The sequence below is a fragment of the Oryctolagus cuniculus genome, chromosome 5, assembly GCF_051225735.1.
Source record: "Oryctolagus cuniculus isolate XC-2025 breed Fujian yellow rabbit chromosome 5, ASM5122573v1, whole genome shotgun sequence".
Classification (NCBI taxonomy): domain Eukaryota; kingdom Metazoa; phylum Chordata; class Mammalia; order Lagomorpha; family Leporidae; genus Oryctolagus; species Oryctolagus cuniculus.
In genome coordinates this window covers 120,713,774-120,740,050 of record NC_142871.1, presented here as the reverse complement: position 1 = coordinate 120,740,050, position 26,277 = coordinate 120,713,774, and positions in this window count along the sequence as shown.

The window sequence follows — 26,277 nt, the reverse complement described above, 5'->3', positions numbered from 1 at the left end:
CTGATATTTATTTGTGTCACCAGACAATAATTAAATTCTGCCAATTTTTCTTCTTAAGCTCAGAAAATCTGGATCCAATTCAAGATAACTGTAGTATCTCATGCTACTCAGGGCAGGTCAATGCATGAATATCAGGGAAGGCCTCTTAAATCTTTTAAGACAGCATTACCAACTTACTCAATCTTCCCACCATGAAGAAATAATCATACACCTGGAATGTTTAGTAGCTCTCTGTATTAGACAGCCTGGTGTCCAATGGCCATGTTTTCATAAAATTAGTTTGTACTCTGAATTACCTGTGTTCATTAGTACGTGTTAGATGATAAATATTCATTTTTATAACTTTGTAGGTAAAGTCTTTGTCAATGGCAATATTTTCTTTGATAGGGTTGTTGAACTGATAATAGTATCTCATACATGCAAAACTTTGTGATTTGCAAGATACATTGATATTTGATTTGTTTATAACTTTTCACTTCCAATTCTGGTTGGATAATTCAATTGCACAAATTATAATGATGAGATTTTGGCCGGCGATGCGGCTCACTAGGCTAATCCTCCGCCTGCGGCGCTGGCACCCTGGGTTCTAGTCCCAGTCGGGGCCCTGGATTCTGTCCTGGTTGCTCCTCTCCCAGTCCAGCTCTCTGCTGTGGTCCAGGAAGGCAGTGGAGGATGGCCCAAGTGCTTCGGCCCTGCACCTTCATGGGAGACCAGGAGGAAGCACCCGGCTCCTGGCTTCAGATCGGCACAGCGCATCTGCCGTGGCGGCCATTTGGGGGGTGAACCAACGGAAAAGGAAGACCTTTCTCTCTGTCTCTCTCTCTCACTGTCTAACTCTGCCTGTCAAAAAAAATTATAATGATGAGGTAATCATATGTTGCAACATATCAACTCTTAAGAAGCTAGCAAAAAGGAAATATTCTCTTCACCTAGAAAAGACATGGAAACTTGAGACAGATGAATTTGAAACAAAGACTGCTGCACAATTTCAGGATAACTTAATATAATAATAATATTTAATATATTTTGTAATTAATAATAACAGAAAAACTGTGATACTGATATCTATGGCCAAAGGTGATCAGAAAGGATAGATTTTATACTAGGTTGTCATTAAGGAAAAACGGTAGAGGAAAATTAATCTTATTGCCTTGAATTTTGGGTATAGAAACTGAATTATATTTGTGACCATTAATTTTGGCCTACTATCTTGAATGTACTGTGTAGCTGGTATGAATATATTAATTCTTAATATCAAGACCATTTTGCTCATTTGCTCCAAATGTTCACTAGTACATGTAACGATTTGACACAAGGTTGCAATGTTGGTATTGTGATTTTTTAATTGTTTATTAACATTTTTTTCAAGCCATTCCAGTCTACCTAATACTGTGATAGACCTCTAGAGTTATAGATGTGAGATTCTTAGGTAGTTTGCAATCAATCAGTACAATTTTTTATGCAGATATAATTAATTGGAAATTTTAGCTATTAGAATTTTTTAAATACACTGGAATTTTTTTCTTTTTTTTAAGATTTATTTATTTGAAAGGTTGGGTTACAGAGAGGCAGAGGCAGAGAGAGAGAGACATCTTCCATCAGCTGGTTTACTCCCCAAATGGCTGCAACAGGCAGAGCTAGGCTTATCCAAAACCAGGAGCCATAAGTTTCCTCCAGGTGTCCTACTTGGGTGCAGGGGCCCAAGGACTTGGGCCATCCTCTGAAATGGAGCAGCCGGGTTTTTTTTTTTTTTTTTTTTTTTTACAAATAGAGTTAGACAGTGAGACAGAGAGAGAGAGAGAGACAGAGTAAAAGGTCTTCCTTCCGTTGGTTCACTCCCCAAATGGCTGCAATGGCTGGAGCTGCTCAATCCAAAGCCAGGAGCTAGGAGCTTCCTCTGGATCTCCCATGCCAGTGCAGGAGCTCAAGCACTTGGGCCATCTTTTCTACTGCTTTCCCATGCCGTAGCAGAGAGCTGGATCATAAGTGGAGCAGTCAGGACTCGAAATGGCGCCCAAATGGGTTGCTGGCACTGCTGGTGGCAGCATTACCCGCTACTGCACAGCGCCGATCTGAAACCAGGATCCAGATGCCTCCTCCCAGTCTCCCATGCGGGTGCAGGGGCCCAAGTGCTTGGGCTATCCTCCACTGCCGTCCTGGCCACAGCAGAGAGCTGGACTAGAAGAGGGGCAGCCAGGACTACAACCCAGTGCCCACATGGGATGCTGGTGCCACAGGCGGGTGATTAACCAAGTGAGCCACGGCGCCGGCCCGCAGCCAGATCTTGAACTACTGCTCATATGGGATGCTGGCACTGCAGATGGTGGCTTCACCTGCCATGCCACAGCACTGTCCCCTGGAATTTTCTTTTCCAACATTCTAACATTCTTTTTGGTGTGAAGGGAACAAATGTTACTATTTGTATTAAATATGCTTAACCTCTTCAAGATATGCTGGGTCAGTTTATTATATGCATGGTAATGAAAGCTCACATAAAACTATTTGACCTTGCTTATAAAGTAATATAAAGTAGGGTAATATAAAGGAAAAATGGGTAAAATTTTCTTCAAAAGAAAGATAAAACACATCATAGACCAATATTGGAAACACACTAAAAAAAAATAAATTTTCAGTTGCAAAGTTTTCAGGGAGATGCAATTGCTTATTTTTTGAGATAAAAGTGTAGATACTTAGATAAATAAAATTCATTAAAATAATCTCTGTGGCATAGAAGGTTGAGCCTTTACCTGCAGAGCCAGCATCCCAAATGCACGCCGGTTTGAGTTCCATTGCTCCATTTCCCAACAGGCTCTCTGCTGATGCTTCTGGGAGGACAAGAGAGGATGGTCCAAGTGCTTGGGCCCCTGCACCTATGTATGAGACCTGGAAGAAGCTCTTGGCTCCTGGTTTTGGCCTGTACCAGCTCTAGCTGTTGCAGCCATTTGGGGAGTGAATCAGCAGATAGAAAATTGATCTCTCTCTCTCTTTCTCTCTGTGTCTCTGCCTTTCAAATAAATAAAATAAAACTTTTTTAAAAAGAATAACCTGTTTAATTTGAAATAGATAAGTGTACTTGGAAATAATTTTAGTAAAAATAAGTTATTTATTTTTATTTTATAAATTTTGCTACATTAGTAAGGGTATCTAATAGATAATTCTTGTTTTTTTTTTTCAACTGACACAACAAATTTTATTGTTTCCATAATAATACTCTGGACAAGGTGAAGAAAATGGGCACAATGACAACACATTTAAACTCCTGTCACAAATTAATCTTACATATTTCCAGTGGTTCAACATATTAAATGTAAAACACATACAGAAAAAGACAAGAAATTTAAATACTCATTTTTTATTTATTTATTTGAAAGACAGAGTTACAGAGAGAGGTAGAGACAGAGAGAGTCTTCCATCCGCTGGTTCACTCCCCAGATGGCTGCAATGGCCAGAGCTGTGTTGATCCAAAGCCAAGGGCCAGGAGCTTCCTCCATGTCTCCCATGCAGGTACAGGGCCCCAAGCACTTGGGCCATTCTCCACTGCTTTCTCAGGCCATAGCAGGGAGCTGGATCAAAAGTGGAGCAGCTGGGACTCGAACCAGCACCCATATAGGATGCTGCCACAGCAGGCCAGGGCTTTAACCCACTGCACCACAGTGCTGGTCCCAAATATTCAGATATTTTATAGTACAGCACAATATCGTCTAAAAAAAAGTTTGTCATAACTGTTTATGTAATTCTGACAGTAATTCAAAACACAAAATCACACCTTTTTATTAAAAGCCCTGAAAAGCGGCATATTGGGTTAAGCCACCAAATAAAACTCCAGTATTCCATATGTTTCCAATAGCAGGAAAGAAGGTATTTTGTCCATCCCTACAGCACCATATGGGTGCTGGCTAAACTCTGGCTACTTTACTACCGATACAGCTCCCTGCTAATGCTCCAGGGAAAGCAGGGTGAAGATAGCCCAAGTGCTTGGGCGCCTGCACCCACGTAAGTGACCATTATGAAGCTCCTGGCTCCTGGCTTTGGTCTGGGCCAGTGCTGGCCATTTTTGTGGCCATTTGAGGAATGAACAAGCAGATGGAAGATTCTCTCTCTCTCTCTCTTTCTATCCTTATTTCTAATTTTCTAACAAATAAATGAAACTTTTTTTAGAAAAAAAAAAGAACCATGAAAAAAATAAGAGGCGGTTGGTTTTCCTCTTTTGGATATCACATGTGCAATATTTTTCCTTTGTTTTTGTACATAAAAGCAATTTTTCTTGAGCAAAATCACACAAGATACCATTCTTCATATTGAAGACAATGGAAATATCCTGTGGGCATCAGATTTCCCAGAGCAGAAGATTAAAGTTGAGGCGCTCAGATAAATGTCATTTCCAGCCTTATCTTCTTTCTTTGATGGAAGACAGGAGAAAGAGGCCACATTCATTAGCAATGAATTTTAGTCCATTAATTTTCCACAAGGAAAATGCCCAAGATTCACTTTATAAAAATTTAAAATGCATGGATTTGGAATAATTAGCCATACTGTGAATCATCTTATCACTAAGAAATGCTGCTAAATATTAGAAATGTTGCTGAAGCAATCAGCTCACACAGAGCAGCCCTGAGATGTTGGGAAAAGTTATTTTATTCAACTCTTTTTAGCTTGATGAATTTGTTTTAGTACTTTACAGAGTATATGCTTTCAAATTCTTGAGCATAAAACATTAGCTTTTGGAGACTTTAAAATGTTTTGAGTAAATGAAAAGCATTCCAGGGGAAATACAGTTAGAAAACACTGGTTTCTACAAAGCAAAATTCATTTCTCCATGGCCTTATGTAGTTTCTAAAGTGTATTCTGTGTCCCGCTGAGAATAGGAAATAACCAATATAATCAATATAATAATATTTCTCAAACACATTGGACTTTGGAAAACTTTTCTTAAGATCATGCTGCCAAATACAGGTTTGAGAACAATAACTTCTGAAAAATAATCAGAAAAAACAGACTATATTTCTGCACCTTAACTCTCATGCCATTCCTAAAAGAGAATCATTGTGCAAGAATTTTAAAACTAAGTGGGTAGCTAGAAATCACCTTGGAATAAAAGTCAATGCCATGGCAAAATACAGAATGTTTCCAATAGCAGCAAAGAAGGTATTTTGTCCATCCCTACAGCAAACCACTCTCTCAAAATCAAAAACACAGGATCTGCACTGAAGTGTAAAGATTAGGTTTCCTAACATGAAGGTAGACTCTGGTTACATGGTGATTGCCCTGAAATCCATGAAGAAATCATACAGACATGATGAATTTTCCTATAATACCCATTTTATTTCATCAGAGTTAAAAACCTCTTTCACATTAAGAAAAATATAAAAAATTTTATTGGCTAAAAAGGATATATTCATACTAAAAAAGATTAAACATATAGTAGAAAATGTTTTTAAATTTACACTTTAGTTATAAATATTAGATAGATAAATAAAATCAGATAATCAGCCACTATTTTCAGACACTGAACAATAGATAATTCAGAAATGTGTCCTTGGAGAGTAAGGAAACCCGTGAGGTAAGTGCAGAAAGCACTGCTGTTTCCCCGGCTGCTGTCAGGAAATACCGTCCAAAACATGACAGAGGGAAGAGGGACTCAGAGACAAGCAGACTTCTAAGTGGAAAAAAACAGATCCTAGATATTACGAGTCAATAAAGCAGTTGGGATTTGAGGAGAATAGCAGTAAGGACAGAGGTTCACAGAGGAAAAACTCTGGAAATCTACATGGGAGTGCTGTTGAGTGTCATTTAGATATTAATCTATGCTTGAAAATGACAAAAAGTCTCACATGAATAAGTAAGTAAAATCTACAAAGATTGTGAGGTGAATGGAATTTCTGAAGGTTGCACAGCTGTTGGAGTTAATAAAGTGCAAAGCAGATCAGATACTGAGTTTAGGTTCCCACAATGGCACATTTTGACAGTAAATTACGCTAGACCCACACAAACAACCCTAAATATAAACTTCAATAAAAATAAATGTAATCCAGTAGCAAACCAATTGCCTATCAATAAAACTCAAACACTATTAAAAAGATGACAACAAAATATCAAACATGGCATTAACATATTCAGCATATCATCATAAATAGCAAGATATGAAAAAAAGAAAATTTGACCATAAAAAGGAGAAGGAAAAAAGCCTACAGGAAAGAGTAAGAGATACCAAAAATGTTGGATCCTTTTGCTTTGTAGAAACCAGTGAAGATCTCAAATACCAATTCAAAAAACAAAATGATAAGTAAATTATTTAGTTTTGTCATATGAAAGCTGTTTCACTTTATGGGAGACATGTTTTATCTACTTATTCTGATTCTCTCAGGCAGCTGCTTTTGACAAGAAAACTCCCTAGTCAATTCTATCATAATAGGAGGAGATACTGCTATGCCTCATGGAGCCACTTGTAAAAATTTTTACCTGAGGCAACATAGCCCACATTTCAGGACAGTTGTTACAAGAAATACACAAGTTTGTGGGTGCTCTAGCTAAGGTAGTCACAGATAACCAACAAGCCTTAGAATAAATACTAGAACAAGTATGCAAGATAGAACAAGGAGGAACACGTACAGTGATTAATGGAATCTGTCATATTTATTCTAACAGCAGTAGGTTCATCAGAAAAGGCATTAGAAATCTTTATACCTAGGCAGGGAAAGTTTATCAACTCCCACCGTGTGAGAAACAGTAGAATATATTCTCCCTTTCGAGTAGGGATCCATCTATAATCTGTCTTTTGCCAACTGAACTCATCCTGATTGACAAGTAGTGATGACTATGTAGCAGCCAGCATCATTGGCAGTAACTGATGAAAATCTTTTAGTTTGGGAGACATTAGATGAGATAAGTAGAGTTTCCATACCTGGGATAGACAGGGTCCATGACCCTGATCAGGAGGAAGTAGATACAGAAGATGGACCATCATCCCTCAGCATCTTTTTAAGATTAAGGAATGGAAACTTCTAGAAGCATAATGAGGCAGCATAAGTAGGCAGTAGTTAATTTAGATCTACTGAGCTAGAAGTCGCTGCAAGCCCCCAGATGTAATTGTAATTTCCTACTAGTCAATCAAAATACCTTCTTTCTCTCTCTCTGTGCTGGCGCCGTGGCACACTAGGTTAATCCTCCGCCTGCGGCGCTGGCACCCCGGGTTCTAGTCCTGGTTGGGGGCCAGTTCTGTCCTGGTTGCTCCTCTTCCAGTCCAGCTCTCTGGTGTGGCCCAGGAGTGCAGTGGAGGATGGCCCAATTGCTTGGGTCCGAGCACCCGCATGGGAGACCAGGAGGAAGCACCTGGCTCCTGGCTTTGGATCGGCACAGCGCGCAGGTCGCAACGCACCGGCCGTAGTGGCTACTTGGGGGGTGAACCAACGGAAGAAGGAAGACCTTTCTCTCTGTCTCTCTCTCTCACTGTCCACTCTGCCTGTCAAAAAAATTAAAAAAATAAAAATAAAAAATGTCTTCTCTCCTGGGATGCATCTGCAACCTTCATTTGGGATCTAAGGGAGACAATATGAAAATATGGATATTAAACTCCACATGGAACTTGCAGAAGTGCCATGTAATTCCCAGGTGACTTCACCCCAGAGAGCCCCCCCACCCCGCCTCATAAATGTGGCCAAAAACTGGTAGGGGCTTTCATTTTGTCCCAGACTACAGACAGAGGCACTGTCTCCCATCCCCCATCTCTCCTCCCTTTAAGCAATCTTCTGGCCCACTGCCCACTCATGATGATATTTGTCCATATGGAGCAATCCACACTCACGTGTGTATGTGTGTTTACTTTCTCATCTATTGAATAAATTTTGTTATCACTCTTTGTACCTTAAAAAATGAAAACTCAAAATCCCAGAAAGATTTCTTGTACAATGAAGATGAGAAACATGGGACACAGAGTAGTCAAAACAACTTTGGAGAACAAAAGAACAAATTTGGAAAGTCATATTTCTGATTTCAAGAAGTGCTCTAAGGTTGCAGCATTTAAAAATATATGCTATTAGCAAAATAATTCTACAAATCAATGGCATTGGCAAAATTATTTATATTTTCTATATGACAATAAAACAGGATTCAAAAACCCAGAAATAGACAATATACATATGGTTAATTAATGATTAACAAATGTGCCAAAGACAATTCAATGGAGAAAAGATAGTCTTAACTGACACTGGAACAATTGGCTATCTACATGCAAAAATAAATAAAGCTCAACCCATAAAGTATGATATAAACATACCCTGAGATGGATTATAAACCTAAACACTAAATCCAAAATGAAAAAATTTGTAGAGGAGGGGCTGGCACTGTGGTATAGTAGGCTAAGCCTTTCCTTGCTGTGCCTGCATCCCATGTGGACTCTGGTTCTAGTCCTGGCACTCCTCTTCCAGTCCAGCTCTGTGCTAACTGCCTGGGAAAGCAGTAAAAGATGGTCCAACTGCTTGAGCCCCTGCACCGACATGGGAGACACAGAAGAATCTTCTGGCTTCTGACTTCAGATAGGCCCAGCTCTAGCCATTGCACCCATTTTGGGAGTGACCCAGTGGATGGAAGACCTCTCTCTCTGTCTCTCCCTCTCTCTGTAACTCTGCCTCTCAAATAAACAAAACTTTAAAAACTTTTGTAGGAGAAAATATAGAAAAAAATTTGTGACCATGCATTAGGCCAAGATTTGCTAACTAGAACACAGAAAGCTAGGATCTTATAATAAAAGAATGTAAATTGCAACCTTACCAAAATTAAAAGCTTATTCTTCTGGGGTCAACACCATAGAAGTAAGTTAAGCCACCGCCTGGGATGCTCACATCCCATATGGGCAGTTCGAGTCCCAGCTGCTCTACCTCCCATACAGCCTTAGGCTAATGAACCTGAGTAAACAGCAGAAGATGGTCCAAGTGCTTGGACCTCTGCACCCACATGGGAAACCCAAATGGAATTCTAGACTCCTGGCTTTTCTGGCCACAGACTGGAAGTTGCAGCCGTTTGGGAATTGAATCAGCATACAGAAGCTGTTTGTGTGTGTGTGTGTGTGTGTGTGTCTCTCTTGCTCTGTAACTCTGCCTTTTGAATACATAAATAAAATCTTTTTTTAAAGAAGGCTACTCTTCAGAAAGGCATTATTAAGAAATAAAAAGAGAGACAGTTGTTTATCCTAGTGGTTAAAATGGCTGTGTTCCACCGGGGTCCAATTACTGGCTTCAGCTGCTGACTCCAGCATCCTGCTAATGCAGAGCCTGAGTTAGTGGTGATGTTTCAAGTAGCTGCTCCCTGCCATTCACAGGGGAAATGTAGGTTGAGTTCCCAGCTACAGGCTGCAATCCACCCCATTTTAACTTTTGTAGGCATTTGAGGAGTGAATTAGTAGATTGAAATTCTCTCTATCTCTCTCTCTCTCTCATTTTTCCTCTGAAATGCAAAATTTTTAAATGAAAAGACAATCTTTAAATTGTGAGAAGATATCTACTATATGACTGGATTGAATATTATTTATTCATATAAAATAAACATTTGTAAATGTTTAAATACATAAATATATTTCGATATAAAGGAAATTCTCAAAATTTACTAAGAAAGCAGCTTAATAATATATGGAGAAATGATTTGAACTACTGCCTCACCAAAAAAAGAGATATGAATGAAACCTGAACACAGAAAGAATGTCTTGTATCAGCATTTGTAATCATCAGGTAAATGTAAATTAAAATTACATACATACACTGTTACGTACTTATTGGAATAGTGAAAACATTTCCAAAAACTGAAAATATCAAGCACAACCATTCAGAACACCTGGAATATTAATGTTGGAAGTACAAAAAGACCAGTTTGACAGTTTCTTTTAATATTAAATTTCTGCTAAATGATACAACATAGAAATTCCAGTAGAGAAATAAACATGAATATAAATGAGGATATATTTGTATGCAAGTATATATTTTTATATCTGGGGAAAGCAAGGAAACTAAAACAGCAAAGTTGGAGTTGAAACCCATACTGGAGACTGTAAAGGGAACAACTAATACATCAGAAAATAAAAGGCCAGCTAGAAATCAAAACTGGTACTTTTCTCACAGTACAAAGAAAAATGACAGCTATTAAAAATAGGAGGAGGATGATATATAAAATGTAGACTCAACCTTAGAAATACAATGATCAGTGGGAAAACAGAAGGAATTGTCAAAAGTGTGACGAAAACCCAATCTGCAAATGGAATTCCCTCTTTATATAAACCAAAGGGTTCACTGTACTCCAGGTAAACTCATTGTACTGACTACACCCAAACACGTATGCAGAAATGCTGCAAGGAAAATGGTGGGGAGGGGCAGTGCTGTGGCGTAGCAGGTAGAGCCACCACCTGCAGTGTTGGCATCCCATACGGGCACCGGTTTGAGTCCTGGCTGCTCCACTTCTGATCCAGCTCTCTGCTATCGCCTGGAAAGCAGTAGAGGATGGCCCAAGTTCTTGAACCCCTCTACCCATGTAGGAAGGCCTGGAGGCAGCTCCTGGCTCCTGGCTTTGGATCTGCGCAGCTCTGGCTGTTGCAGCCAATTGGGGAGTGAACCAGAGGATGGAGGACTTCTCTCTCTGTCTCTCCTTCTCTCTCTGTGTAACTATGACTTTCAAATAAATAAATAAATAAATAAATAAGTCTTTTTTTAAAAAATAAGGAAAATAAGGGAAGTCTTATGAGCGGCAACTGAATTTTTGAGAAGTATTTTCAATTCCCTTGCAATATTAAGTGACAGATAATAATGGAACTATTGATTTAGATAATTGACATGAAATGGGAAGATCCATATTCACCTAAATTCTTGGTGATTTTAGTAATCTTGATCTCTTTAGTAATCGATCTCCCCGGCTTTATACTTCATGTATTATGAGGTTATTTCTTCACTTTTTGAAATTCATCATATAAATCATTATTATTAGCAAAGTCTAGAACAGCTTTTGTTATTATTTGTGTGAATTATCAAGCATTATTGGTAAGTATTATTTCAATGTGTTACAGGATTGTGTCTCTCCAAAATTCATGTGTTGAAATCTGAAACTCCAGTGTGTCAGAATGTGACTGTGTTTGAAGGGATGATTTTTTACAGAGGTAATTTAATTGAAATGAAGTCACTAGGGTGGGCCCTAATCAATACACCTTATGTCCCTGTAAATAGATACTAGAACACAAAACGAGAGGTTTCAGAAGATACTGAGCCTACTGAAACTTTGATCTTGGATTTCCAACTTCCTGAACTGCCAGAAACTAAATTTCCATGGCATTAGTCACCTAGTCTTTGGCACTCAGTTATGGCAACATTAGCAATGGATTTCTTTCTAAGGATGAGTGAAATACAGGACTTTTGAAACTTATTTTCTATTTAGGAATAAGGAGCTTAAGCCAAAGGATAAAAGGTACAGGTATTGAGAGGGAAACATTGCAGGTCCTCTTTTTTTTTTTTTTTTTACTATAGAGTATATCTCAACACATATCACTTAATGGAGCTTCTGAATCTGTGGTAAAGTAAAAAGAGATCCTTATGTTTATTCTTGAGTCAACATGTTATTCTTTTTTGTTTTGTTTGCATTCCTCTCTTGGCAGACAGTAATATTCCTTTGCCTTTAAGTAAGAATATAAATTTCTAGAGGGTAGACTTTGACTATGTGAGAACATTTATTACCTTTAAATATGAAAAGATAGTCAAATCATTTTCTGTGGTTGGTAGTGAGGAGTAAAAGCATTGCACATCATCCCAGATGTTTCCCTGAGAGCTGGGAATAGTTGATGTGCTCTGTCTTCTATGTGGTAATCAATGAGGCTTCAGTGAATTTCCATGTTTTCTATTTCTGGCCTTCAAAAGCCCTTTGAGTTATGTACTATACAACAGAATATTCTTTTTGACATTAAAAACTTTGGTCTGTCAGTCAGTATTTTCAACCAAAATATATTGAAGTAAATCACACTCAGAGAAACAAAAAAAGAATAAAAGGATCAGACCCTGACTTTCAAAGAATAAGCTCTTAATCCAAATGCAGAAAAGTCTGATAGGACCCTTCATCAATAAAAAATGGAAGTCAAAGAGAATTCCCCAAGAAAAAAGATAGAAATAAAAAAGGGAAATTCCTCTTCTACCTTCCTCTAGAGGAGAGGGAGGAAAGAGAGGGAGAGATCCATTTGACAATAAAAATGAAAATCATGCAACAATAAGGTTACTTAAGAAAGGTAAAATTAAACAGCTAGTCAGTTATCTGAGTATGTCTGTCAAATAATTGGAAAATTAAAAACTAGAAAAACAATGCTAAAATTCACATGGAAACACAAGAGGTCCAAAGTATCTAAAGCAGTGTTAAACAACAAAAACAAAGCTGGAGGCATCACAATACCAGATTTCAAGACATGTTACAAGGCAGTCATAATCAAAGTAGCCTGGTACTGGAACAAAAATAGTCATGTGGACAGATGGAACAGAACAAAAACCCCAGAAATTAGTCCACACATCTAAAACCAAATGATTTTTTACAAAAGAGCTAAAATCAATCTCTGGAGAAAGGATAGTCTCTTCAACAGATGGTGCTGGGATCCCTGCATGCAGAAGTATGCACAAACACCTTATATAAAAACACACCTTATATAAAAATCCACTCAAAATGGATCAAGGATCTAAATCTATGGCCTGATGCCATCAAATTATTTGAGGAAAACATCAGCAAACTCAGCAAGACATTACATAGGCAAAAGTTTCTTGGAAAAGACCCCACAAGCACAGGCAATCAATGCCAAAATTGACAAATGGGATAATATCAAGCCAAGAAGCTTCTGCATTGCAAAAGAAACACAGCAAAGTGAAGAGGCAACTGACAGAATGGGAGAAAATATTTACAAGCTATGCAACTGATAAAGGATTAATATCTAGGATGTATAAAGATATATAAAGAACTCAAGAAACTCAACAACAACAAAAATTCATTTAAGAAATGGGCAAGGACATGAATAGACATTTTCAAAGGATGAAATGCAAATGGCCAACAGACACATGAGAAAACGTTCAGTGTCACTAGCCATCAAGGCAATGCAAGTAAAAATCACAATGATATTTCACCTCACCCCAGTTAGAATGGCTATCGTCCAAAAATCAAAAAATAATAAATGTTGGCAAGGATGTGGAGAAAAGGTACCCTAATACACTCTTGGTGGAAATGTAATAAGTACAAATTTTATGGAAGACAGTATGGAGATTTCTCAGAAATATGAGGGACCCAGTGATCCCACTGTTGGGAATTTACCAAAATGAAATGAAATCAGCATATGAAAGCTATCCGTACCCCCATGTTTATTGTAGCTCAATTCACAATAGCTAAGATGGAATCAACCCAAATGACTATCAACTAATTACTGGATAAAGAAAATGTGAATGTGGCATATATATATATATATATATGTATATATATATATATATATATACATATACATAATACACTATATACCTCAGCCATAAAAAAGAATGAAATCCTATTTTGTAACAAAAATGGATGTAATTGGAAGCCATTTTGCTTAATGAAATAAGCCATTCCCCAAGAGACAAATATTATGTTTTTGCTGATATGTGGGTGTTAATCTAGAACACAATATAATGTACAGGAGTAAAACGAATATCCTGTGATGTGATTGTTGTTTTTAGCCCTTGTTTATACTCCTGTGGAACTGTGGTCTTTCTACTTTTTACTTGTTGAATATTATGGTTAGTGGTGCTGCAGTAAGCCTGTGATTTTAGTGTGGATTGAAAATATGTTTTTGCAAAATTAAAGAATAAAAAATGAAAGGAGAGGAATTGAGGGAGGGAAATAAGGATGGATGTATTGTTATCTTCTTAGAATTGTACCTATGAAATCCATGAATACTGTACTCTTTATATTAGTAAAAAAAATTTTAAAAATCAGAAAGTAAGCTGTCTAAATTTACTGTCTCATACATCCTTTTTAATCAAAGTCAGGAAGAAGGATCATCTTCCCTTATTTCTAAATAAAACTTCCAAATCAGCTTATTTGTGTTCTAACAAGAACCAAATCAATGTAATGATCATGAAGGCATGTTTTTGGAAGCAAATGTACTAGGCTGACTGTAGCACAGAACAGCCTGGGTGTTAAGAATAAGCCTAACACCTCAGATTTGTCGGTGTGTTTTCTACCTGCTCAGGTGCAGCAAAGCTTATGCCAAACTGCAAGAACAGAAAGAAAATGCTAATCCTGTTACCCATTGATTCCCTTTGCTTTTTGTTGGACCTGCAAGAAGTACTCTCTGAAGCATGTAGGAAAGCAGCCTCTGGAATATTCAACTCCACCAGACAGCTTTGCACAGAACCAGACACCACTTTCTCCAGCCCAGTCTGAATAAGAATCAGTGTGGTTTCATTGAAATTAAAGCCTCTGGGCCAAAATTCTAATTTGTCTTCAGTTTTTGGACCCACTTCCTACCCTAATTTATCTATGACATAGTCATAAAAATAATCATGCCCTGTGAGTTTGAGGGGGATGGTAATTGATTAAGAATACATCATTTTAGAGAAACAAATGGAACAATAATGGCACAAGTAAGACATAGCATCCCTGATTGTGAGAAAAAGACTATTTCAAATTGGGCGAAAAGTAATATGTATGATGTTTCAAAGGAAAGCACAATTATTATACCCAAGTCCATATAGTAGATGGGACTTAATAAGAGGAGTGAACACTTCCATCTGTACAGTGTTCTTTATAGAGTCTTTCAAAAACCCTAGTAAAGAAGAGTTACTGTATCCTCTACTCCTGGTTGGTGAAACTAAGGTTCAAAAACACTAAGTTACTTGCTATAGGTACTAACATAATGAATACTTTTCATATTTTGATACTCTTATTAATACCAAGAGTGATAAAAGAAAGACTTGTTACATCACTCTCCACTTAAAAATGTAATACACACTTAGAAAGTAAACAATGTGTCCAAAATATATGTATATAAATAGTGTTTGCAATTAGGGGGCCCAAAAGATAAAAAAAAGTAATTTCTTTTCATAGAGTATAAGCTATTCTTTCCCATGAATCTGTGTGCTGTTAATTTTGTCTATAAAATTTTTTTCATAGATTACAAAATAGAAAACTTTGGCCTTTTGTTCCTTGAATTAGTGTGGAGTATGAGTTCATGGATTCAGTTAATCAGCCTTTTTAAAAACTACAAATAAAGAATGCTGCATCACTTGAGACAGTAGAGTGGGGCAGTAGGAGGGAAGCTGGAACAAAATTTTATTGTATATTTAATTTTTTTCTGACAAGGTGTCCAGCAAAACAGCAGACATTAATAGTAATGTTTGGAAATATGGAAACCAAACTTAATGGTATACTGCTACAACAATAATGAGTCACAGCAACTTTTGGAAGGAATTACCCATGTGGGGAGTGAGGGAAGAGACTGACAAAGAAAGAACTGAATGACAGTGGGGTGCCTTGAAAGACGAACAGAAACATTGAGGTAGAGATGGAAATTTCCTAAAGGCAGCATTTGGGGAACAGAAAAGTATGTCCATGGAAAGTAATCCATAGTCTCTTGTTAGGGGAAAAAGCAAGGCCAGTTAATGTTTAGCATGTTCCCTCTGATTTATAGATCTGTAATATATAGATAGAAGTAAAAGAAAATCATAGAACTATGATACATACAAAACATCTGAAAATAAGCAGTACAAGATGGCCACCGTACTTAAAGTAGAATATCATTTGCTTTTCTCTTTTTGATTATCTGTAGCTTCTGAGTTTTATTATTCATACATTTAACTTTGAAATTTTAAAGGTTATGTTTAGATATTTATGGACAGCCTAATAAACTGTGAATATACAAGCATACATCAGAAAAAATGTGGAAAACATAGTTAAATGTCAAGCTTATTTTAGTACAAATTTTTTTTGAAATATTTACATACACAAGATTTCCAAAAAGTTCCTGGAGGGGTGGGTATTTGGCCTGGCGGTTAAGAAACTGGTTGGAATTCTCGGATCCCATATCAGAGTGCCTGGGTTTGAATTTGAGCTCTTATTCTGACTCTAACTTCCTGTTATTGCAGGCCCTGGGAAGCATTGAGGAGAGCTCAAGTAGTTGGATCCCTGCCACCCATGAGGGAGACCTAGGTTGACTTCTTGCCTCCAAACATCACCTGGAAGGCCATTGTGGGCATTTGGAGAATGACCAATGGATGAAAGTTATCCCTCTCTCCCTCTCTCTGTCTCCATGCCTCATAAAAAAAAATTTTAAAGTTCATGGAAAATGCATACTGTGAAAAAAATATTTCAAAATTAAAAACACTAAAACAAACAACTTTTAATTCCACTTTTTCATGAATTTTCTGAAGTGCCCTACTATATAAAAGCTTATAATGTGTGTATAACTCTGATAACACACTTGACATTGTACTAACCAATACTTGTCATCAGTCTTCTTTAGTAAACTTAGGGCTCCTTAAGGTTAGGAAGAGTATTTTGTTTTATATTTCTGGATACTCAATTCTTTTGAAAGAAAAGAGCATGAAATTAATGTACATGCATATCAAACTTAATCACTATCACAATTCTAATCATCATTATCCCCATTTTACAGATGAAAATAATGCTTAGACATATTAAGTAACTCAGCTAATGTCCCTCATTAAAAAATTATGGGAATTTTTTATTTAATGGAGGATTAAATTTGTGATTATAATGTAAATTGAAAGTGTGTCATTGAAATGTTAAAAGAAAAATAAGAAAGGAAGGAAGCGGGAAGGTGGGAGTGAGAGAGAGGGAGGGTTGGATGGGAAGTATTATGTTCTCAAAACTGTAAATATGAAATACATGAAATTTCTTCCCTTCATATAAATTTTAATTTTTTTAAAGATTTTATTTATTTATTTGAGAGGTATAGTTACAGACAGAGAGAGAAAGAGACAGAGAAAGTTCTTCCACCCACTGGTTCACTCCCCAAATGGCCACAACAGCTGAGTTGGGACGATCCAAAGACAGGAAACAAGATCCTCCTCCTGGTCTCCCACATGGGTACAAGGGCCCACGCTCTTTGGCCATCTTCTACTGCTTCCCCAGACCCTAGCAGAGAGCTGGATCTGAAGTGGAGCAGCTGAGACTCGAACCAGAGCAGTCAGGACACGAACCAGTGCCCATATGGAATGCCAGCAACACAGGTGGAGGCTTAGCCTACTATGCCATAGCTCCGGCACCAAATTTAAAAAAAATTTTAAAGAAATGATAGAATTCAAATTCAGATGCACATCTGTCTGACTCAAAAATTCTATTGCTGCTAAATGCTGCTCTCTGTTAAACAGATGAAAGGAAGGGAGAGGAGCAAGTCATATAGACCTGGGAAATGTTTAAAGTTACAATGTTAAGCAAATGAATAAAATATAAAATGAAACTTCACTACTTAAAATATATACAGAAAATATGCATATCCTGATCAAGAATGTTGTTCCTCACTGGTCTATGCAGATTGGAGCTAAATTACCAGTAATTAAGAAAGTTGTAGTAGAGATTTCTATCCTGGGAGAAGATACTTTTAGGAGTTACCAGGGCCTAATCAACTTGTCTTTCCTATAATTTATTAGGACAGTCTCCTGATTTTTTAATGAAGGTCCCAGATGATTTTTAGGGACAGAAACTTGTTTCTTTCCTTTAACATGCTCTTTCATTTGGCAGCAAGGCATCCCAAGAGTACATGAATAAAACAGCAATCAGAGGAGGTTTAACAGCTGTGAAAGAATGAATGAACCAGAAAAGAAAGGTCTTTTGCTGCGATATATTAACAAAAATCATAATTGTAAGTGCAGTCCCAAGGCTTTATGGAGCGTTTTTAATAATTAACAGTTATGCCATTAGTAATACCCCTGGGCATTATGCTTGACTACTGTTGTAACTTTAATTAAAGAATGTAGGCCTGAAGGTAAATGCTAGCATTATACAAGGAAAGTAGGACAGCACTGAGTTCCATAACAGTATATATGAAGTAGTCAATTTCATTTCTGGGGCTCATATATATTTTTTAAATTTTTATTTACTTGGAAGGCAGAGCTAGAAAGACAAAGGCAGACAAAAATCTATCTCCTAGTTCGTTTTACTAATTGAAATGCCTTCAATATCTTGGGCTGGGTCAAGCTGATGCTAGGAGCCAGAATCTCAATCCAGGTCTCCTCCTTGAGCCATCACCACTTCCTCCCAGAGTGTACCTTAGCAGGAAGCTGGAATTAAAAGCAAAGCCAGGATTCAAACCAGGAACTCGGAAATGGAATACAGTCATCCAAAGTAGTATCATAAACCCTGCACCAAATACCACAACTAGAGTTCATATTTAACCAAGTTTGATTAAACCAGTTACCATGTAGCTCAGAAATATGAATATGAGTTAGAACACTCTATCAAGGCCGGTGCCATGGCTCAATAGGCTAATCCTCCACCTGTGGCACCATCACACTGGGTTCTAGTCCTGGTTAGGGAGCTGGATTCTGTGATTCTGTCCCAGTTGTCCCTCTTCCAGTCCAGCTCTCTGCTATGGCCCGGGAGTGCAGTGGAGGATGGCCCAAGTCCTTGGGCTTTGCATCCGCATGGGAGACCAGGAGGAAGCACCTGGCTCCTGGCTTTGGATCAGCGCAGTGCGCCGGCCACAGTGCACCGGCCGTGGCCATTGGAGGGTGAACCAATGGTAAAAGGAAGACCTTTCTCTCTGTCTCTCTCTCTCCTACTGTCCACTCTGCCTGAAAAAAAAAAAAAAAAAAAAAAAAAAAACTCTATCTATCGAATGTTAAAATTTGGAGCTACCTATTTTCCAAGTAGAGTCCTAATTTGTCCTCCCTAACTTTGGGACAAGTGCTGGGGCATGAATGCTGGGAATAGAAGATCCAGGTTGTTCATTCTTTTGGTATATTTCTCAGACACATATCTGAAGATAACTGCTCTTTGAGATATCACGGATATCTCAAGATAACTTGGTCTTTGAATTCCTAGTTCATGGATCACACAGACATTTTTTAGAAGTATCATGTATAGGTGCTAGTGTTGTGGCATAGCAAAGCCACCACCTGCAATGATCGTGGTATCTCATATAGAAGCTAGCTCAAGTCCCAGCAGCTCCAATTCTGATCCAGCCCCCTGCTGATGGCATAGGAAAAGCAGAGGAAGATGGCCAAGTACTTGAGCCCCTACTATCCAATGGGAGACCTGGAAGTTGCCCCTAGCTCCTAGCTTCCAGCTGACCTGGTACTGGCCATTGCAGCCATCTGGAGAGTGACCCAGAAAATACTGTGTCTGTCCTGCTCCCTGTGACTCTGACTTTCAAACAAATAAATAAATCTTTAAAAAGAAAAGTAAAATCTTCCCAAGCAAATAATGAGAGCTGAATCTGAAAGTCCTGAAAGACAGGTGTTTCTCTTTTTTTAAAGTACTATATATAGTATTTATAAATAGAAATGTCACTTTTTAATTACTATAAGTTTTGGCATTACAGAATAAAACAATTATCTTGAATTCTCATAATATGAGTTTGTAGAAAATAATATATCTTTCCAATTAGTTTACTTTTTTATGTTTTGTTATCCAGAACCTCAAAGCAAATAAATATAAGCAAAATAAATAAATATATGCGAAATACATGTCTGCCAGAATTTAACTATTGTCAAGTGCAAAAAATTTTGACAGAATAAGACAAAGAGACATAATTTGCTCCTGAGAAGTCTTTTTGAGAAACCATAATAAAAGATGAACTAAATTGATATTCCAGACACTGTGCTGAGCTCAGTGAGATGAATAAATAGCTCTTGATCACAAGGAACTCATTGTCTATGGAGAATTTAGATCTGTGAATAGATAATCACAGGATTATGAGGCGAGCGCACTGATGAAGACTTGCACAGGTGTAATATGTACACCAGGGAACAATCCCTAACAGACCTTTGGGGTAGTGGAAGGGCTTTCGGAATACCTACTTGAGCAGAGATCAAGAATATGTACCTGTGTTAAGCATGCAAAGGGTGAAGGTGGAGTAGAGTAGATGGGGAAGGACAGGCAGAAGGGGTAACATGACCAAAAACAACACACTGACAAGGTGTGATGGGGAACTAGAAAAGCTGTACATTGTTAGAATACAAATGACAGAGCAGAGAATGAAGAGACCAACAGCTACAAAGCTAGGCAGGGGATAAACTGTGAACGAGAATATTTGTCCTATAAAAAAAAATAGGATGTAGCAAACAAATAGTCTCATAAAACCTGAACTTTGTATAGATCATTTTGGTAGACACCTGGAAAATACATGTACGGACTAATTGCTATGAGTTGATTAAGCAACTTGGGAAAACAGGATTTTAAAAGAAAAATGGAGAACCCACTAAAGAAGTTTAAAGGAATAGGCAGAGAAGTATCAAGAGAAGCTATAGACTGTGGTGCTGTTATCAAAGAAACAGGATGCCATTTTGAGAAGTCAAAAGAGATTGACATCTTTTAGGAGATAGATATATTACCCTGATTGGATATTACACAGTACATACTTGTATCCAGATATCACAGGCATGCTATAATATCGATAATTTTAATTTTCAATTAACATTTTAAATGTATATTAAAAATGAAATTTTCTAGAAGATAATGCAACAGTAGTTAGTTAAATAAAATAACCCAAAAAAGCAATGACTGAAAATGTCCAGTGGAATTCTAATTAGGAAATTAATAATGCCTTTAATAAGACCAGTTTCACTTGAGCAGCTGGGCAGAAACTAGAGAACCATGGAATTTAGAGTAAATAAGGAGTGAGAACAGGTGACAGAGCGTGCTCATTTGGAGTTTTTGAACATTTGGAGAAGAGAATTATTGCATGACAGGGAATGCATCTGGGGGCAAGGGGGAGGCTGAGAGAAGTGAGTCAGTAGAAAAGGAAATAAAGGATATAGAAAAGGGGAGGAGATATCTAAAATGGCAATCTCACAGATGAGGTATGAGAAAATGAAATCTTAGAAGGTAGAGAGGCCGGCGCTGTGGTATAGCAGATAAGGTCGCCACCTCCACTGCCAGCATCCCCTATGAGTGCTGGTTCTAGTCCTGGCTGCTCCACTCCCAATCAGGTTCTCTGCTGTGGCCTGGGAAAGCAGTAGAAGATGGCCCAAGTCCTTGGGCCCCTGCACCCACATGGGAGACCCGGAGGAAGCTCCTGGTTCCTGCCTTCCGATCGGCACAGCTCTGGCCATTGCAGCTAACTGGGGAGTGAACCATTGGATGGAAGGCCTCTCTCTCTCGCTGCCTCTCCCTCTCTCTCTCTGTGTAACTCTTTCAAGTAAATAAATAAATATTAAAAAAAAAAAAGAAAAACAAGGTAGAAAGGTAGAAGGAGCAACCAAGTCACCCAGGAATAGCACTAAGGAGCTAAATGTGTCTATGTCAATGGGGAAATGAGAGAAAGCATCAAAGCCTCATTTTTTTACATGAAGAGGAGACACGGGTGAAATATTGGCCAGTGATAAAAGGATGAATTTGGTTTGTTTGTGTTGCTTACACTTTAGAGAACAAAACGCTAGGTTAGCATAGTCAATTTTTGTTAGTTCTGAAGAACGTGTGGAATACCATCCTCTTCCATTTTCACAATCTTTTACCTTCATCCTAAAGGACTGAATATGCAACTTCTCATCTTTAGAGAAACACACTCATCAAATTCAGCTAAACACATGCCCTCCAGGTGGGCAGTTTGTAGATTCTCAGAGCAGCTGTGCAGTCATCACCTGCACTAAGACTTGATGTGCTGTCAGTAAGTCTTATGGCAATGGGGAACTTCAGGGTTTCCTCCTCAATGGTACTGTTGGAAAGAACAGTGCCTGTTCTTGTTTAATTAACATTGATTTCTCTGAAACATTATTACTTTCAGATCTTAAAATTTGTTTTAATTCATTGAGTTAAAAAAAAGACCTTGGAAAGTCTTACAAAGAGAAGGGCTGGCTCTGTGGCATAGTGGGTTAGGCCTCCACCTGCAGCACCAGCATCTCATTCGGGCGCTGGTTCGAGTCCCAGCTGCTCCTCTTCCTATCCAGCTCTCTGCTTATTTCCTGGGAAAGCAGCAGAAGATGGCCCAGATGTTTGGGCTCCTGCACCCACATGGGAGACCTGGAGGAGGCTCCTGGCTCATGGCTTTGAATCAGCTCAGCTCTGGCCATTGCAGCCATTTAGGGACTGAACCATTGGATGGAAGACCTCTGGCTCTGTCTTTCCTTCTGCCTGTCTGTAACTCTGCTTCTCAAATAAATAAATAAATATTTTAAAAAGTCTTACAAAAAGAGCATTCTTTCCCACATTTTTGGTTAATGAAGATGTTGCTACTTGTTTATATCTCATTCATTTTGTGTTTGACCTGAGCATTTGTCTCATAACACTTTGATGAGTTATATCCAGTTTGTAATAGGTGACAAAAGTATTAATCTGCAGTATCTGAAACCAGTAGGTCTGTACTAGCATATTTGTTTAAAGTAATTGTTATGTCTCTATTATTGTTCCTTCCCAGGCCATTTGAGAATAAGGCCAACACCAAAAACAACACCATAGATCCACAGAATAGGAAGGGATTTAAACTATGTATGATGAAATGGACTCTTCCTGACTCAAATATTTTCTCACTGATGCACCAATCTCCCACTGCTCTACCTCGAGAGCCCAGTGCTATAAATATTAACCTCTACATCTTTCTATAAGATTTGTTTATTTTTTTTTTGAAATTCAGCATTTTAGAGAGAGGAAGGGAAGAAAGAGAGAGTGGTGTCTTCCATTTGCTTGTTCACTCCTCATATAGCCACAATAGCCAGGATTAGGCCAGGAGGAAACCGTGAGCTAGGAGCTTCATCTGGGTCTTCCCCATGGGTGGCAGGGGCCCAAGCATTTGGGTCATCTTCTGCTGCTTTTCTCAGGCCATTAGTAGGGAGCTGGCTTTAGTCTGGCCAACCTTAGTCATTACAGCCACTTGAGGAGTGAACCAGCAGATGGAAGATTTATCTTGCCCTCTTTCCTTCTCTCTGTTAACTCTTGCTCTCCATACAGAGTAAACCAAAGGGTAACAGGAGAACAATTCAATCACAGGGCTGCTGGTTTTATGACAAGCTAATTCTACTTAGAACAATGAAATTTCCTTTTCTCTCCCTACTGCCCTGGAGAGACATCATTGTACTAAATGATAGAACTTTAGACAATCAATTTGTACTCATCTATGGGCCACCTTGATTCTGATGAGCTCTCTGTCCTAGAAGGGTTCTCCTCTGAGTCGTTTTCCAAATTTCATGCAGGGGCTTGTGAGGGCCACCATATTTGCTTTATTAATACATGTGTGTATGTATTGAGAGAAAAAATACAGTGTAAAGGGGAAGACTTAATATAGACACTTGGGAACTGAGTAATGAAAAAGGTAAATTCTAATTTTCCTGAGAAGAGTCAATATCATATTCACTCAGAAGCAGACAATGGCTTTAAGACAAAAAGAGGCTCTCTATCACATGAAATAAATTTCATCAAAAATCATCTCAAGTATTACTACTGGCATGTGTAATTTAGATCATAAACATCTTGTCATTATTAGCCTGGTACATATCAAAGTGAAAATGCTGGAGTGGGCATTAAGAAGCTGCTTGGGATCCCACATCTCTTCTCAGAGTGCCTGGGTTCCAGACCTGGCCCTACTCTCAATTCCAACTTATTGCCCTGGGAGGCAACAGGTAATGGTTCAAGTACCTGAGTTCTTGCCACGCATCTGAGTCGTGAATCAAATTCCAGTCTCCTGGCTTCAACCTGGCCTAGCCCTGGGTGTTGTGGGCATTTGGGGAGTGAACCAGTGGATGGAAGATAAATCTCTCTCTCTTTTCTCTCTATCCCCCCTTCTCTATCTGTCTCTGCCTTTCAAATAAAAAAAGGGAAAATGCACAAGTGGTTATGACTCAATTTACTATATAAAATTTAAAAATCCTACTATCCTTTCATGAAATTAGACTGTGTGTTTATAAATATAACCATTAATATATAACACAGTGGCCCTAAAACTCTGGATGTTTGTATGAAATATTGTAATTAGTGTTTGTCATTTTTTAATATCTGGTAACCAAACATTTTACTTATTAGAAAGGAATCCTTGCGGTACTTTTTCTTGGGGTAATGTTTTATTCTTAATTTGGGTGTTGGTTATGATGGTGATCAGATAACAAAAAAAAAATCACTGATCTGTGCATTTAAGTGCATTTCTTGGTATGTATACTGTATTTTAATAAAATGGCTTTCTAATATAATGGAATTCTCAGTGCTAAAGTAAAGAATTAAAACTGAGCTTCCACCCGTCTCTTACTATCTTAAATATATCTGGTGTCAGAGCACCAGAGTCAGGCTTAGCATTAACCAATAGCTATCCCCACTGAAATTTTTGAAACCTTGTAGTATAATGCAAACAAATTGAAGGAGCAAGCGACACAGGTTCAGAGAAAATTAAGACCTCATTAAAATAACAACAGAATCCAATATACAAAAAGAACTGTACACCATGACCAGTAGTTTAACATTTGAAAAATTAATGTTGTACACTATCAGAATAAAGAACAAAATTTACATGATCATAATATATAAAGGAAAAACGCATTTCACAAAATCCAATACCTGTTAGAAGAATGCTTGATGACCTAGGAACAGACAGACGCTTTCTCAACCTGATAGCATGAAATCTATCAAAAAAACTACACTATCATAGTACTACTTACAGTAAAAGACTGGATGCTTTCCCCCTAAGACCAGAAAGAAAACAGAAATGTTCAAGTGGAACAGCATATCTACAAAAGGAAATGTGATGGCAACTACATCACAAATCTGAAGAGGACCTGGGAGAAGCTTCTGTTGAGAGCTCCTGCTATTGTTGCCATTGAAAACCCTGCTGTTGTCAGTGTAATATATTCCAGGAACACTGGTTTGTGCAGAAATTTCCTGCTGCCACTAAAGCTACTCCTATTGCTGGCTGCTTCACCTCCAGAACCTTCACTAAGCAGCTCAAAGCAGGCTTCTAGAAATCACATCTTCTGGTGGTTACTAATCCCAGGGCTAACCACCAGCCTCTCATAGAGGCATCTTTTGTGAATTTACCTACCATGGCTCTGTATAACACAACTGCAATATTATGTTTGGAAGAAATAAAGAATTAGTGCTTTCTCAGCACAGCTGCAGTGAACTTGAGAGTGAAGCAATAGCAGAATATCTATGGATGGTGATGATGGTGGCAAGAGGAACTGATGTCTGGTGAGCCCAAATCCAGTGAGAATGATGCAAGGAGCATCATCGCAAGTTTTCAGAGGATGGAATTTTTGCTGTTGCATGACTCCAAATTTTTACTCACACATTCTAAGTCTATTTCTTCAGCTTTCCCTTAAATTCAAAGTCCTATTGTATTTCCTTCTTAAAAAAGTTCCATTTTGCTTTTTGGATCCTAGAACTGTTACTTGTATAATTTTCCCTATTCTTTTAATTACTTTGCTTATTTCCCTTTTAGTAGAAATGAAAGTCCTTATAATTCTTAAAATATAATTTCCAGATACTTGTTCCTTTCCACAATAGACTTATACTTAACAATAACTAGATTAGCTATATATTGTCAATTCTATTTTAATAATTGAGGAAACTCAAATTGTAAAGGATCAAATGATTGATTAAGAGTGGACAAATTCCAGATGGAAATTCTGATCCACTATTTAGAAACCCCAAACAATTCCTACTATACAAAGCTCATTATTTTTTTTTTTGTCTTCAAAACACAGAAAGCAAGTTAGCTTGCCTCTCCCTTGGGGGAATGGTTTTGATATCAACAATACCTCTGAACGTTTCCTTGTATCCCTTTCTCTTTGTTCTGTTTGTTTGTTCATTTGCTAAAGAAACAACATGAGTTCAACCCCCTTCCTTTATTTTGAGTTACAAAACATCATATTGTTAACTACATGCACTATATTGTGCAGCACATCTACAGAACTCAGCATTCACATCCCATCTGTCACTTTGGAAAACTTTAAATGTAAGGAGTTCTATCATAATATCTGAAAGAGGACTGTAGGGGTCTCCAAGTATGATTGAAAACAGAGCCTTTGGGGCCAGTGTTGGCACAGAGGGTAAAGCCACAGTATGCAATGCCAGCATCCTACATAGGCACCAGTTCTAGTTCTACCTGCTCAGCTTCCAGTCCAGCTCCCTGCTAATGCACCAGAGAAAGCA